Source organism: Dreissena polymorpha, chromosome 14 (genome assembly GCF_020536995.1).
Source record: "Dreissena polymorpha isolate Duluth1 chromosome 14, UMN_Dpol_1.0, whole genome shotgun sequence".
In the NCBI taxonomy this organism is placed as follows: Eukaryota; Metazoa; Mollusca; class Bivalvia; order Myida; family Dreissenidae; genus Dreissena; species Dreissena polymorpha.
Window position 1 is genome coordinate 47,074,668 of NC_068368.1, and position 14,642 is coordinate 47,089,309.

Here is a 14,642-nt window from a genome sequence, read left to right on the forward strand (position 1 = left end):
CTAAACGCATTCTGCACAGACATATCAGGGACAACACCACTTGCCTAAGTGCATTCTGCACAGACATATCAGGGACAACACCACTTGCCTAAACGCATTCTGCACAGACATATCAGGGACAACACCACTTGCCTAAATGCATTCTGCACAGACATATCAGGGACAACACCACTTGCCTAAACGCATTCTGCACAGACATATCAGGGACAACACCACTTGCCTAAACGCATTCTGCACAGACATATCAGGGACAACACCACTTGCCTAAACGCATTCTGCACAGACATATCAGGGACAACACCACTTGCCTAAACGCATTCTGCACAGACATATCAGGGACAACACAACTTGCCTAAACGGATTCTGCACAGACATATCAGGGACAACACCACTTGCCTTAATGCATTCTGCACAGACATATCAGGGACAACACCACTTGCCTAAACGCATTCTGCACAGACATATCAGGGACAACACCACTTGCCTAAACGCATTCTGCACAGACATATCAGGGACAACACCACTTGCCTAAACGCATTCTGCACAGACATATCAGGGACAACACCACTTGCCTAAACGTATTCTGCACAGACATATCAGGGACAACACCACTTGCCTAAACGTATTCTGCACAGACATATCAGGGACAACACCACTTGCCTAAACGCATTCTGCACAGACATATCAGGGACAACACCACTTGCCTAAACGTATTCTGCACAGACATATCAGGGACAACACCACTTGCCTTAATGCATTCTGCACAGACATATCAGGGACAACACCACTTGCCTAAAAGCATTCTGCACAGACATATCAGGGACAACACCACTTGCCTAAACGCATTCTGCACAGACATATCAGGGACAACACCACTTGCCTAAACGCATTCTGCACAGACATATCAGGGACAACACCACTTGCCTAAACGCATTCTGCACAGACATATCAGGGACAACACCACTTGCCTAAACGCATTCTGCACAGACATATCAGGGACAACACCACTTGCCTAAACGCATTCTGCACAGACATATCAGGGACAACACCACTTGCCTAAACGCATTCTGCACAGACATATCAGGGACAACACCACTTGCCTAAACGCATTCTGCACAGACATATCAGGGACAACACCACTTGTCTAAACGCATTCTGCACAGACATATCAGGGACAACACCACTTGCCTAAACGCATTCTGCACAGACATATCAGGGACAACACCACTTGCCTAAACGTATTCTGCACAGACATATCAGGGACAACACCACTTGCCTAAACGCATTCTGCACAGACATATCAGGGACAACACCACTTGCCTAAATGCATTCTGCACAGACATATCAGGGACAACACCACTTGCCTAAATGCATTCTGCACAGACATATCAGGGACAACACCACTTGCCTAAACGCATTCTGCACAGACATATCAGGGACAACACCACTTGCCTAAACGTATTCTGCACAGACATATCAGGGACAACACCACTTGCCTAAACGTATTCTGCACAGACATATCAGGGACAACACCACTTGCCTAAACGCATTCTGCACAGACATATCAGGGACAACACCACTTGCCTAAGTGCATTCTGCACAGACATATCAGGGACAACACCACTTGCCTAAAAGCATTCTGCACAGACATATCAGGGACAACACCACTTGCCTAAATGCATTCTGCACAGACATATCAGGGACAACACCACTTGCCTAAAAGCATTCTGCACAGACATATCAGGGACAACACCACTTGCCTAAAAGCATTCTGCACAGACATATCAGGGACAACACCACTTGCCTAAATGCATTCTGCACAGACATATCAGGGACAACACCACTTGCTTAAATGCATTCTGCACAGACATATCAGGGACAACACCACTTGCCTAAACGCATTCTGCACAGACATATCAGGGACAACACCACTTGCCTAAACGCATTCTGCACAGACATATCAGGGACAACACCACTTGCCTAAACGCATTCTGCACAGACATATCAGGGACAACACCACTTGCCTAAACGCATTCTGCACAGACATATCAGGGACAACACCACTTGCCTAAACGCATTCTGCACAGACATATCAGGGACAACACCACTTGCCTAAATGCATTCTGCACAGACATATCAGGGACAACACCACTTGCCTAAACGCATTCTGCACAGACATATCAGGGACAACACCACTTGCCTAAATGCATTCTGCACAGACATATCAGGGACAACACCACTTGCCTAAACGCATTCTGCACAGACATATCAGGGACAACACCACTTGCCTAAATGCATTCTGCACAGACATATCAGGGACAACACCACTTGCCTAAATGCATTCTGCACAGACATATCAGGGACAACACCACTTGTCTAAACGCATTCTGCACAGACATATCAGGGACAACACCACTTGCCTAAACGCATTCTGCACAGACATATCAGGGACAACACCACTTGCCTAAACGCATTCTGCACAGACATATCAGGGACAACACCACTTGCCTAAAAGCATTCTGCACAGACATATCAGGGACAACACCACTTGCCTAAATGCATTCTGCACAGACATATCAGGGACAACACCACTTGCCTAAACAAGATTTTGGTTTAGAAGAGTCCTCTTTTAACCCTTTGCATGCTGGGAAATTTGTCGTCTGCTAAAATGTCGTCTGCAGAATTTCTAAAATTAGCATTTTCTTCTATTTTTTGCAAAGAATACTATCAGAATAGCAAACAGTTTGGATCCTGATGAGACGCCACGTTCTGTGGCGTCTCATCTGGATCCAAACTGTTTGCAAAGGCCTTTAAAATTCGGTTCCGGCACTGAAAGGGTTAATCCTATCCCACTCAGAGGCAAAGTGAAAATGGGTGAGTTACTCGCAGTCTTTTTATGTTTTATGCTGTTTGCTGCTCATTAGTATCTACAGGTTGGAAATGAAGTCTTTAAAATTTGAATCTATTAAGAAAGGTTATTAATTTCATTTAACTTTCGAATGGACTACAAATATGTAAAAATGCATATGTAAGTGGGAAAGGGTTAAAGAAAATTTTCATAAAAGGGGAGAGTGTGGTCCCTGATTAGCCTGTGCAGACTAACCTGGGATGACACTTTGAGCACATGCATACAGCAGTTTTCCTGGAACAAGGCTTAAATAATGGGCCCATGTGCAAGCCAGCTCAGTGATATCATCAGCACACTCCATAATATTATCTCTCCTTTTCTAGCAGCAATAAAGAATCATGCATATTTCTCCCATAGGAAATATTTGTTCTGATACAATTAAAAAATGTCCATCATAATTCTGTTTCTGGGCAGGTGGAAGGCTCAGAACTTCTAGCAAATTGTTTAATTTTCTCTCTTAATAACAAATGATGCCTTTTCTGAAAAGCGCAGATGTTTGTTGAAAATGTAAGTTCTCAAATTTATAGTATTTACCAATATAATCCTATTACAATGCTATATTAAATTGTAGAAGACTTAGCCTATTAAAGATCATTTAAAAGTAAGAGTTAATTAACTGGAAAAAAACAACATCAACCTATATTTTTTGGTCATATTGATCATATGTAACATCTTACCAAAATTAACACATGAAAATAATGACCATACAGCTGACACTTGTAAGTACAAATTAAACACAACACAATACACTCTATACTAGACATGGCAATATGACTGTAAAGGGCACACTACTCCTCATACATATTGCATGCAAAGTCAATGTATATCATAATACAACAAGACTATTGCCAAGCAATATAATATAATTATTTCCCCTACCGGCTCCACCATTGTCAGAAATTCCACCATTGTCAGAATTCTTAAAAAAATAATATTGGTTTCCATAGCAACCACAATTTTTGACATATTAACAAAATGAATTGACGTGCATAATGTCCATATTGCCATCTATCCATGTTTCAAGTTTCATGAAAAAATATGAAGAACTTTTAAAGTTATCGCAGGATCCAGAAAACTACCATTTTCAGCAGTATTTCTATTCTATTTGTTGCCATAGCAAACAGAATTTTTGACGTAGCAACAAAATGAAATGACGTGCATAATGTCCATATTGCCATCTATCCATTTTTCAAGTTTCATGAAAAAATATGAAGAACTTTTAAAGTTATCGCAGGATCCAGAAAAGTGTGACAGACAGACAAACAGACAGACGCACAGAGTGAAAACCATAAGTCCCTCCGGTGAAACCGGTAGGGGACAATAAACAGTAAAACAGATCATACTGCACATACATAGTAAGACTAATCATACTGCACACACAGGGCAATAATGGCAATACAAAAACACAATTAATATTGAGCATGCTGCATACACACATGGCAATAATTACCACAGAGCAAACACAATTAATATTGACCATACTGTACACACATGGCAATAATGACCATACTGCACACACATGGCAATAATTACCACAGAGCAAACACAATTAATATTGACCATACTGTACACATATGGCAATAATGACCATACAGCAAACACAATTAATAATGACCAAACTGCACATATAGCAATAATGACCATACAGCAAACACAATTAATAATGACCAAACTGCACATATAGCAATAATGACCATACAGCAAACACAATTAATAATGACCATACTGCACACACATGGCAATATTGACCATACAGCAAACACAATTAATATTGACCTAATGTACAGACATGGTAATAATGACCATACAGCAAACACAATTGATATTGACCATACTGCACACACATGGCAATATTGACCATACAGCAAACACAATTAATAATGACCATACTGCACACACATGGCAATATTGACCATACAGCAAACACAATTAATATTGACCATACTGTACACACATGGTAATAATGACCATACAGCAAACACAATTTATAATGACCATTCTGCACACACATGTCAATAATGACCATACAGTAAACACAATTAATAATGACCATACTGCACATATAGCAATAATGACCATACAGCAAACACATGGCAATAATGACCATACAGCAAACACAATTTATATTGACCATACTGCACACATATGGCAGTAATGACCATAGAGCAAACACAATTCATATTGACCATACTGCACAGGCTTGGCAATAATGACCATACAGCAAACACAATTAATAATGACCATACTGCACACGCTTGGCAATAATGACCATACAGCAAACACAATTAATAATGACCATACTGAACACATATGGCAATAATGACCATAGAGCAAACACAATTTATATTGACCATACTGTACACACTTGGCAATAATGACCATACTGCACACACATGGCAATAATGACCATACTGCACACACATGGCAATAATGACCATACTTCACACATATGGCAATAATGTTCATACTGTACACACATGGCAATAATGATCATACTGTACACACATGGCAATAATGATCATACTGCACACACATGGCAATAATGATCATACTGTACACACATGACAATAATGATCATACTGTACACACATGGCAATAATGATCATACTGCACACACATGGCAATAATGATCATACTGTACACACATGGTAATAATGATCATACTGTACACACATGGCAATAATGATCATACTGCACACACATGGCAATAATGATCATACTGTACACACATGGCAATAATGATCATACTTCACACACATGGCAATAATGATCATACTGCACACACATGGCAATAATGATCATACTTCACACACATGGCAATAGTGATCATACTGTACACACATGTTAATAATGATCATACTGTACACACATGGCAATATTGATCATACTGCACAAACATGGCAATAATGACCATACTGCACAATTTATAAATGGCACAAATGACCACACTGCTGACAAATGGTCACATTGATCATACTGGGGGACATATGGCGGTTACGGCCCTTAGCAATAAATACCGATTGTACCCTGGAAAATACATGGTAATCATGACCATGCTTTAAATGTTAACAGTTTTGATCATAAGCTAATTGCACAAATCTTGCCAGTTTTGTAGAATGAGGTTTGCTTCTATATCACTGAAGCTGCATTTTAAGGCCAACATTGGGTAATAAAACACAGAACCACAGAACCTGTTTTAAATTATTGCACAACATTGTTTTCCTAGCAATAAAACTGTATGTGTTTAATTATATCTGTTGGAGAGGAAGGATAATTACAAGTAAAACATATAACCTTCTCTGTCTCTAATTACGTGGACATTACACTGATCCTCTCAGAGAAGAATGAAACAGAAAAGAAAATCCTCATAAAACTGCGCTGCATTAGTTTTAAATCAAAACCTTACATGACAAATTATGAGCAGCATTAGATCAAAGCAAATGTGCCACCTCAATCCAGAAGGAACAATTATAAACAGCGCATGTAATTAATGACAGGACTGCTTCCCAGGCTACTGGAATGTACAAGACTACAGTCAGACTGTAATACTGCCAACAATTTTCATGAGGATCATACCAAGGATGTAGTGTTTCCAATCACTCACTTATCAAGAAATTAAAAACAAATGTTCCTAGGTAATGTTTAGTGTATGTAGCTAGCGGTAACCCTTTTAATTTAGGCGCAAAACTGGATCAGCATGGGTAAAGGTGCCCATATAAAAACGAAGAACATAAGAACATCATTTCTTAGACACATGTTTTCACTCTATGCAATTGTAAGGTTCTTCTGTCTATGTTGTTGGATTGAATAAGTAAATTGGCATTGTGACTAAGGAAGCAACAGTTCCTGGTAACCACAACAAGGAGAGGCCATAGAACCTGCACTTGGGAAAGTGCTTGCTGATTGGCCCTTTATAAGTAAATCATTATGCAATGAGCAGAGCAAACAATATTTAGATAGTGTGCATGAAATATCAACGGAATCAACTTTTTATTTAGCAATTGTTAGTTGTTCTGTATTGTGACTTTTTATTTCAATTTCTAAGATCCAATGTTTGCTAGAAAATAAAAAAATTATAATTAGATACACATTTCTTATCAAACTGATTGAAATTACAAGTTTTATTTCACAAACAGCAATGACAATGACCTACGGAAATGAGAAAAGGACAAGAGCATCTCAGTTTATTAGACCACTTTAACTACTAATCCCCCATCTTCAGGATGCCGCCAACCATTTGGACTTCTCATTACAGCCCTGCTAGATAATTACCCCTCAGGTAACTATTATGCTGCTACTAATGCATGGCTGACAGCTGGAGAACACATTGATACTATTTGTTTCCATTTGTTTAAGTGATCACAGTGTTGGCCTCTGCAGATCACTGTCAACCTAGAGGGCAATTGCCTACAAAGGCTTTCAGATACACACATCTTTTACGACCTTACGCATTTTCCCAGATGAATCACAACAATAATATGCAAGGAGAATTAACTGGTATCAGGCAAGGAAAACTAAACTGGTATGAGCTAAGAAAACTGAACTTGTAAAATGAAAGACAAATGAACTTTTACAAGAAAAGGAAAACTGAACTTGTATACGACATGGAAAACTGAACTTGCACAAGACAAGAACAACTTTACTTTTATAAGACTGTCTGTATAAGGCAAGGAAAACTGAACTTGTATAAGGCAAGAAAAACTGAACTTGTATAAAGCAAGGAAAACTGAACTTGTATAAGGCAAGGAAAACTGAACTTGTATAAGGCAAGGAAACTGAACTTGTATAAGGCAAGGCAAACTGAACTTGTATAAAGTAAGGAAAACTGAACTTGTAAAAAGCAAGGAAAACTGAACTTGTATAAAGCAAGGAAAACTGAACTTGTATAAGGCAAGGAAACTGAACTTGTATAAGGCAAGGAAAACTGAACTTGTATAAGGCAAGGAAAACTGAACTTGTATAAAGCAAGGTAAACTGAACTTGTATAAGGCAAGGAAAACTGAACTTGTATAAAGCAAGGAAAACTAAACTTGTATAAAGCAAGGAAAACTGAACTTGTATAAAGCAAGGAAAACAGAACTTGTATAAGGCAAGGACAACTGAACTTGTATAAGGCAAGGCAAACTGAACTTGTATAAAGCAAGGAAAACTGAACTAGTATAAGGCATGGAAATCAGAACTTGTATAGGGCAAGGAAAACTGAACTTGTATAGGGCAAGGAAAACTGAACTTGTATAAGGCAAGGCAAACTGAACTGGTATAAAGCAAGGAAAACTGAACTTGTATAAAGCAAGGAAAACTGAGCTTGCATAAAGTAAGGCAAACTGAACTGGTACAAGACGAGGACAACTGACTTTATATAATTACCTACATATAAAAAAGTATGGATTCAAGTTGTGCATGGAATAAGTTCATGACAACAAATACTTTCATAGTAGCTGAACATTTTTAAATATTCATTTTTTTGCAAATGCCATTCAAAAGTTTTTAATATTAAAGTAGAGAGATGTACATTGTAAGCATTATACTTTCCTTGTCAAATATGAGGCCATTTAATGTCTAGACATCTGTCAAATAATTGGACACATGTGTGGAGGATAAAATTTTATATTAAAATATATTACTAAAGTGGTTGAGAAATACATATTATTAAAAACTTGGAGAAGATATTTAAGGCCAACAATCTGGGTAGTGTAGATATTTACTTTAAATTTACATAAGTATTCTGTAATAAAACAGCTGAGGGTAGGGTATCACTCTTAGATAATTTCATGCTTCTCTGAAAATGGACACCTTTTTTGCACTTAACATTATTATTAAAAGCAAACATTCTGATTTTGAATATGAAAGTTCATTTCATGACAATGACAGACACTTTGTGACATTGTGCATGTTTCTTGGAAAATCAACACCCTTATGATAAATTAAAGATTAAACATTTGTGAAAGAAGATAAATAATTCATGGGCAATAAATTTGTAAATGCTGTTTAAGTGTGAGCCACAGCTGCATGGTAACTTGGAATTGCAGATGGAACTTGAAAGAGTTTCATACACAACTCAACCTATCAAAATAGCTGCAGCTGCTGGCATAGGCAAATTGTGAAAATTAATATTTCACAACACCTGAACATTGAACAGGTTCAATCCACTCTTAGCACTCTAATTTTAAGGAGTTGATGGTTATCCATGACTATTATGACGATCATTTTCATGATTTCAGGTGTTAATTGTAAAGAAGGTCATGTTTATTCCAGGGTGAAGCTATGATTTTTAAATTATATAACAAACAATTATGTTAGTTTGTTTATGAAATAATAGTACCTTTATGAAATGTTTTATATGCCGCTTATTGTTGAATTTTTGAATCAAAATGTAAAAATATTTTACGAGCGTTTCCTTTTTTCTTTACTCTTTTTAGAACAAGCACATGCGCATAGTAACAAATCTTAGCACCCGAAGGGCTGATATTATGAGAACATTTGTACATGATACAGATGACTATCGGCAGCTAAATCTAGCCAGTAGTTTGTCAAAGAATGTCGATTTTAATGCAGTTTTTGTTGTTATGTCAAATAATACACTCTTAACTATAGATTGACATAATAACGCATGCATGTTTTTGTATTTGATCACTTCCAAAATCTGTAAGTATCCATCAAGAGGGCAAATACTATGGATAGACATGCTTCAGCATGTGGAACTAATCACATATGGCAGACACATAGGAACCAGTCTGGAATTTTCAAGCATCTTGAAGAAACTGAGTTCCTGTTCAAACTACATGGAATGCTTTAATTGACAGAAAATGCATGTCTGCCTTCAATTGAAAACACTTGTGTGAGCTCTATGTGTTGAAAATACTGGGAACAAAACAAGATTGTTTAATTTGAACCATATTTTTTAGTTAATAAAACTAATTGGGCACAGAGGGAAGCCTTTTAAAAAAAGGTTACAAGAGTGGCACTACTCCAAAGACCACTCAGTACCTGCTTTCTGTCAAACGTTAGGCCAAAATTGATGCAAACCATAAGCAGTATTAATTTTGACAGTTATTTAAACATTGTTAAGAAAATGGTTAAAAGATAAAACTTGAAATTAACATCATGAAGTATTTAATTTATTCTTCTATATTCATCGCAATACACCTGTACAATTTGTGGAGTCCTGGGATGGATGATTTTTACACTATAAATGTAATTGTCTTCTGATTAGAAGTATAAAAAAAGAAGTCATTTCTGATAGTTCTAATCATATGACTTGCTTATTTTACTATTCTATTGTTTTTGTATGTATTGTTTATACTTTGTGTAGTAGAAGTGGACTCAAAAGCACTTCTTGGGGCAACAACCCAGATATAAAGAACATTATGAGGAGTCCTTCAAAAAAAATGAGCCTAGTTCTTATAAGACTTGGCTTAACCCTTTGCATGCTGGGAAATTTGTTGTTTGCTAAAATGTTGTCTGCTGAATTTCTAAAATTAGCATTTTCTTTGATTTTTTTTCAAAGAATACTATCAGAATAGAAAAACAGTTTGGATCCTGATGAGATGCCACGTTCTGTGGCGTCTCATCTGGATCCAAACTGTTTGCAGAACGTGGCATCTCATCTGGATCCAAACTGTTTGCAAAAGCTTTTAAAATTCAGTTCCTGCACTGAAAGGGTTAATTTGTGTACCTAAAGTGTCATCACATAAAAGCCTATGTAGTCAGCACAGACTAATCAGGGATGAAAATTTCCACCTAAACTGGATTTATGGAAAGATGCCATAAATGTGAAAAGTGTCTTCCCTGATTGGCTTTGCGGACTGCACAGGCTAATCTTGAATGCGGACTGCACAGGCTAATCTTGAATGCGGACTGCACAGGCTAATCTTGAATGCGGACTGCACAGGCTAATCTTGAATGCGGACTGCACAGGCTAATCTTGAATGCGGACTGCACAGGCTAATCTTGAATGCGGACTGCACAGGCTAATCTTGAATGCGGACTGCACAGGCTAATCTTGAATGACACTTAATGTACATGCTTTAAGCCCTGTTTTCCCAAAGCAAGGCTCAGATAAATGTTTCACTAAGGACGACTGCCAATTGATTGCAATTGACGGCTGTGCAAGACGTGCGTAAGACGAAATAAATGTGATGGTTAAACTCAATGGATTGTTCGACAGTGATGGCATAATAAAAAGCATTGTTTGGAAAATCTTATTAAGCAAGACTAATATTTCTAAATTAGCAAGACGTAAAAACAGGAAATTGGATTGCAAGGTTATTTAAGATAACTGCTTCGGCTATCATAAATGCCTTGCAAAAAATAATTCATTTTAGAATGTTTTCCCAAATATGCAGTGTTCAAATAAACTTCGCAGCAAACAGGAAATATTTGTAGAAATTACATTTTTACCATCTTTACTTGTGCAAATAATGATGTTCCACTACTGGAATTGGAAGCCTTTGTTATTTATTGCAATTATTTTTCTATAAAGATCTCCGTTTTGAATTTTTTTAATGAATTAATATCATCCAAAATTCATAATTTTTCAATGGCAATGATAAAACGTAAGTTTACAATCAGTAATTAACACAACATTGAAACAGATTGAACTGAAAATGAGAACAACTGAAAATGAGGCAGCAGCTTGCATTTGAAACAATTCAAGCCAATTATGTTTCTTCATCATTTTCATTCAGTCCAAATGAATTGCAAAATTCCAAGTTGTAATTCTCCAGCTGTTCTGAAGACCTTGTTTACATACTTTTATCAGAAACAACAGGATAATAATTACTAAAACGACCTCTTCATTTTGAGAGACAGCACACATGTTTCCAAGTGTCCATCCATTTTTTCTGACAAGCTGAGTCTACCATCCTACAGATTCCAATCAAAGCATGGTACCTCTCTGAATACACTAGACCATTAGCTCACACCTGTCTGTTAATTAGTCTGTTGCACCTGGCCTGACCAGTCTGTCAGTTTTATCGGTCAATTTAACTGATAAACATCCTGCTGCTGGGTTTATTTATGGAGTATAGTTCCATACTGGAATGAGCACTATGGAGCTTTTTTTCCCAGAACCAAACTAGTGAATTGTAACATTACAGTGTGTTTAGTAGTGAATTTTATTGAAAGAAGCAGGATTCTTTGCTAATTAATCATGCCTGAAGAAGGTGTCAGCTGGTTTAGTTGTCTTCATTCAAGATTAACTGGAGACCCACAGTTCCAAATGAAGCCATGTTTTAATATCTGGGGTTAACCCTTTACCACTTAGATACCCATTTTGATGTATTTGTAGTCCCTTAGAAAGTTAATTTTACTTGAAGGCCTTTCTTACTATATTCAAGTTTTAAAGGCTTCAATTCCAACCCTTAGAAACTGATGAGCAGCAAACAGTATAAAACCTGAACAGGCTGTGAGTAATTCGCAGGCTGTTCCGGTTTTATGCTGTTTGCACATAGCCATTTTCACTTTGCTTCTGAGTGGGAAAGGGTATTAAAGAATCAAGGGCGCTCCCCCTCAGACTTATAGACTGATAATTTAGAAATAAATGTGGTACTTTTCCAAAACTTCAACCTCAGTCATTTTGAAGCCAGCCTTTAACAACTAGGTCATTATAGACCAAATATCTTGCTTTTGATCACTGAGGACATCTTCCATGTTTTTGTTTTGATCTTTATGCTCTTTCCCAACCAAAAGCTCAAGGTGAAGGACTTATTACTTACAGAATTACATAGCCATGATCTCATAGTTGCTGGTCAATGGCAATTGTTGCCAGTTGGTAAATGTCCATGACTGGAACATGGTTCCCTTTATTGGCAAGGTGGAGCCAACAGATGCACTGTTTACCCACATTCCAGACTTCCCAGGCAGCACATGGCCAGCTTCTGTCAAGGTACAAGTGGGTGGGGCATGCAAACAAGGCTTTACAGACTCCCTTCACACTCTGGCTCACAGATAAGCAGAAGACATTGACGAGATGCACATGTGTGGGATAGAAGGAAAGGTAAAGCACACTTGGCGCCAGACGCACATTAACTACCCTGTGTATCTGTGTGTGTTGACAGATAGAAATCATACTCGCCAAAATAGGAATCTAACATCATTGCTGTCATGATTTAAAGTCAGCTATTTTGAGGAACTGATTGTTTTTACCTGTGTCTGTAACTTCAGTTTTACATGAACTAAGCACTTCCTCACCCTTACACTTACCCAGGTCTAGGTATATAATAATATTTTTTTTGAAGTAAAGAACATTTTGAAATTAGGCACTATATGCCAATACCAGGAAAACCTTATTTCTTTTCAGAAAAGGAAGGCATGACAATAATTCAAATTCCTGCCAATATATTATGTGCAGTTGTCATTTCCTCCAATCTATTCCCAATATTGTCCCATCTCTTTTATAAAACTTTTATCAACCAAAAAAGAGATGGACATTTGTTTCAAAATCTGAACAGCCGTTCAATTAGCGAGTGAATTTAATTAACACTTCAATTCTCAATAATGCACTTGTTCCACATGCCATAAAACATATGGTATTGTTAGCAATCCTCTTACAGCATTTTAATATCATAGGATAATGAGAACAGCTGTAAGACACACCTGTTCAAAATATTTTCTGGGCTGTTGCAGCAGGGAACCAATAGAGCTTGGATTTCCTGATTTCAAGTACAATAAAGACAGAATCCCTTAGAAAATGACTTATGTTTTGCTAGCATTTTAAGAATACTGTTGGGAAAAGATTTCATTTCAAAACAGATGCATGTCAATTTAATATGATTGCATGTGTTATTGAGTCTAGTAAAACAGACACTTGGCCAGTGGTAATAAAACATCTATGAGACAGTGGATTTTTAATTTGTTGTTTTAAAGAACACAATTCTTGCTCATTTATTTCACATAATGTGCTCATACTTTTCCATATACGGTATTGTGATACACCATCCATCAGTTGGTGGTCAGAGAATGGCAATGTTACTGGGCAATACCAGATTGTGCCCATGATTATGAATCGATCACATTAATTTCCTTTACATTATTATAATTTATACCTGGTAATTCATGACCCATGTTTTATTTGGAAACAATCACATAGCAGCATACCGTAATAGAAAATTAAACAATTCTTGGTTTCACTTTAAGAATGTGCATTTGTTTCTTTTTAAATTTCAATGAGTCCACCATATGATTAATTTTTATGATGTTTATTCATTTTCCATGTTTGATTGTTTTTTTATAAAGAATAATAATGAAAAAAGATCAAAGAAGCCTTATTGAAATAAAAGATTATGACCAGACAATCTAATTTAATAAGGAAAACTTGTCTTACAAGAGTTAGATCAGTGTTGCATCGAAATAGAAATTGCTTATCCATTCCATGAATATAAGGATAAATGTTCTGAATTCAATCATAATTAATATCTCCTTTACAGTTAATATAATTTTTTTATTCATGTTGTTTTATATGTTTAATTATAATTTTGAAGTGTGCAAGATCTCATAGAGAATACATAATGTTATATCCACTTCCTGGACAGTTAGTTAGATTAGTGGCGTTGACCCTGTCATTGCTCTTAGTTTTGAAATGACTAATCACTGTGATCAGTGAGAATCAAACACTGGCAACACCTGACAATCAGTTCAATTATCCCATATTCAGTTCAGTACATCTATCACTATGCAGTTCTCTTCCCGGTTCCTAATTAGTGATTTGCTACTCACTATAGCCACTTATTCTACC

The 14,642-nt window shown here is 36.9% G+C and overlaps 1 protein-coding gene across 1 annotated transcript in view; it reads right to left on the reverse strand.

The window, feature by feature from the left end:
* LOC127858537 (protein CBFA2T1-like) overlaps positions 1-14,335 on the reverse strand; it is a 50,210-nt gene extending 35,875 nt beyond the window's left edge. Inside the window, exon 1 of the mRNA XM_052395748.1 lies at positions 14,232-14,335. The gene's annotated coding sequence lies outside the window, so the exon portion shown is untranslated. The remainder of the gene's footprint in view (positions 1-14,231) is intronic.
* Between the last annotated feature and the right edge of the window lie 307 nt (positions 14,336-14,642).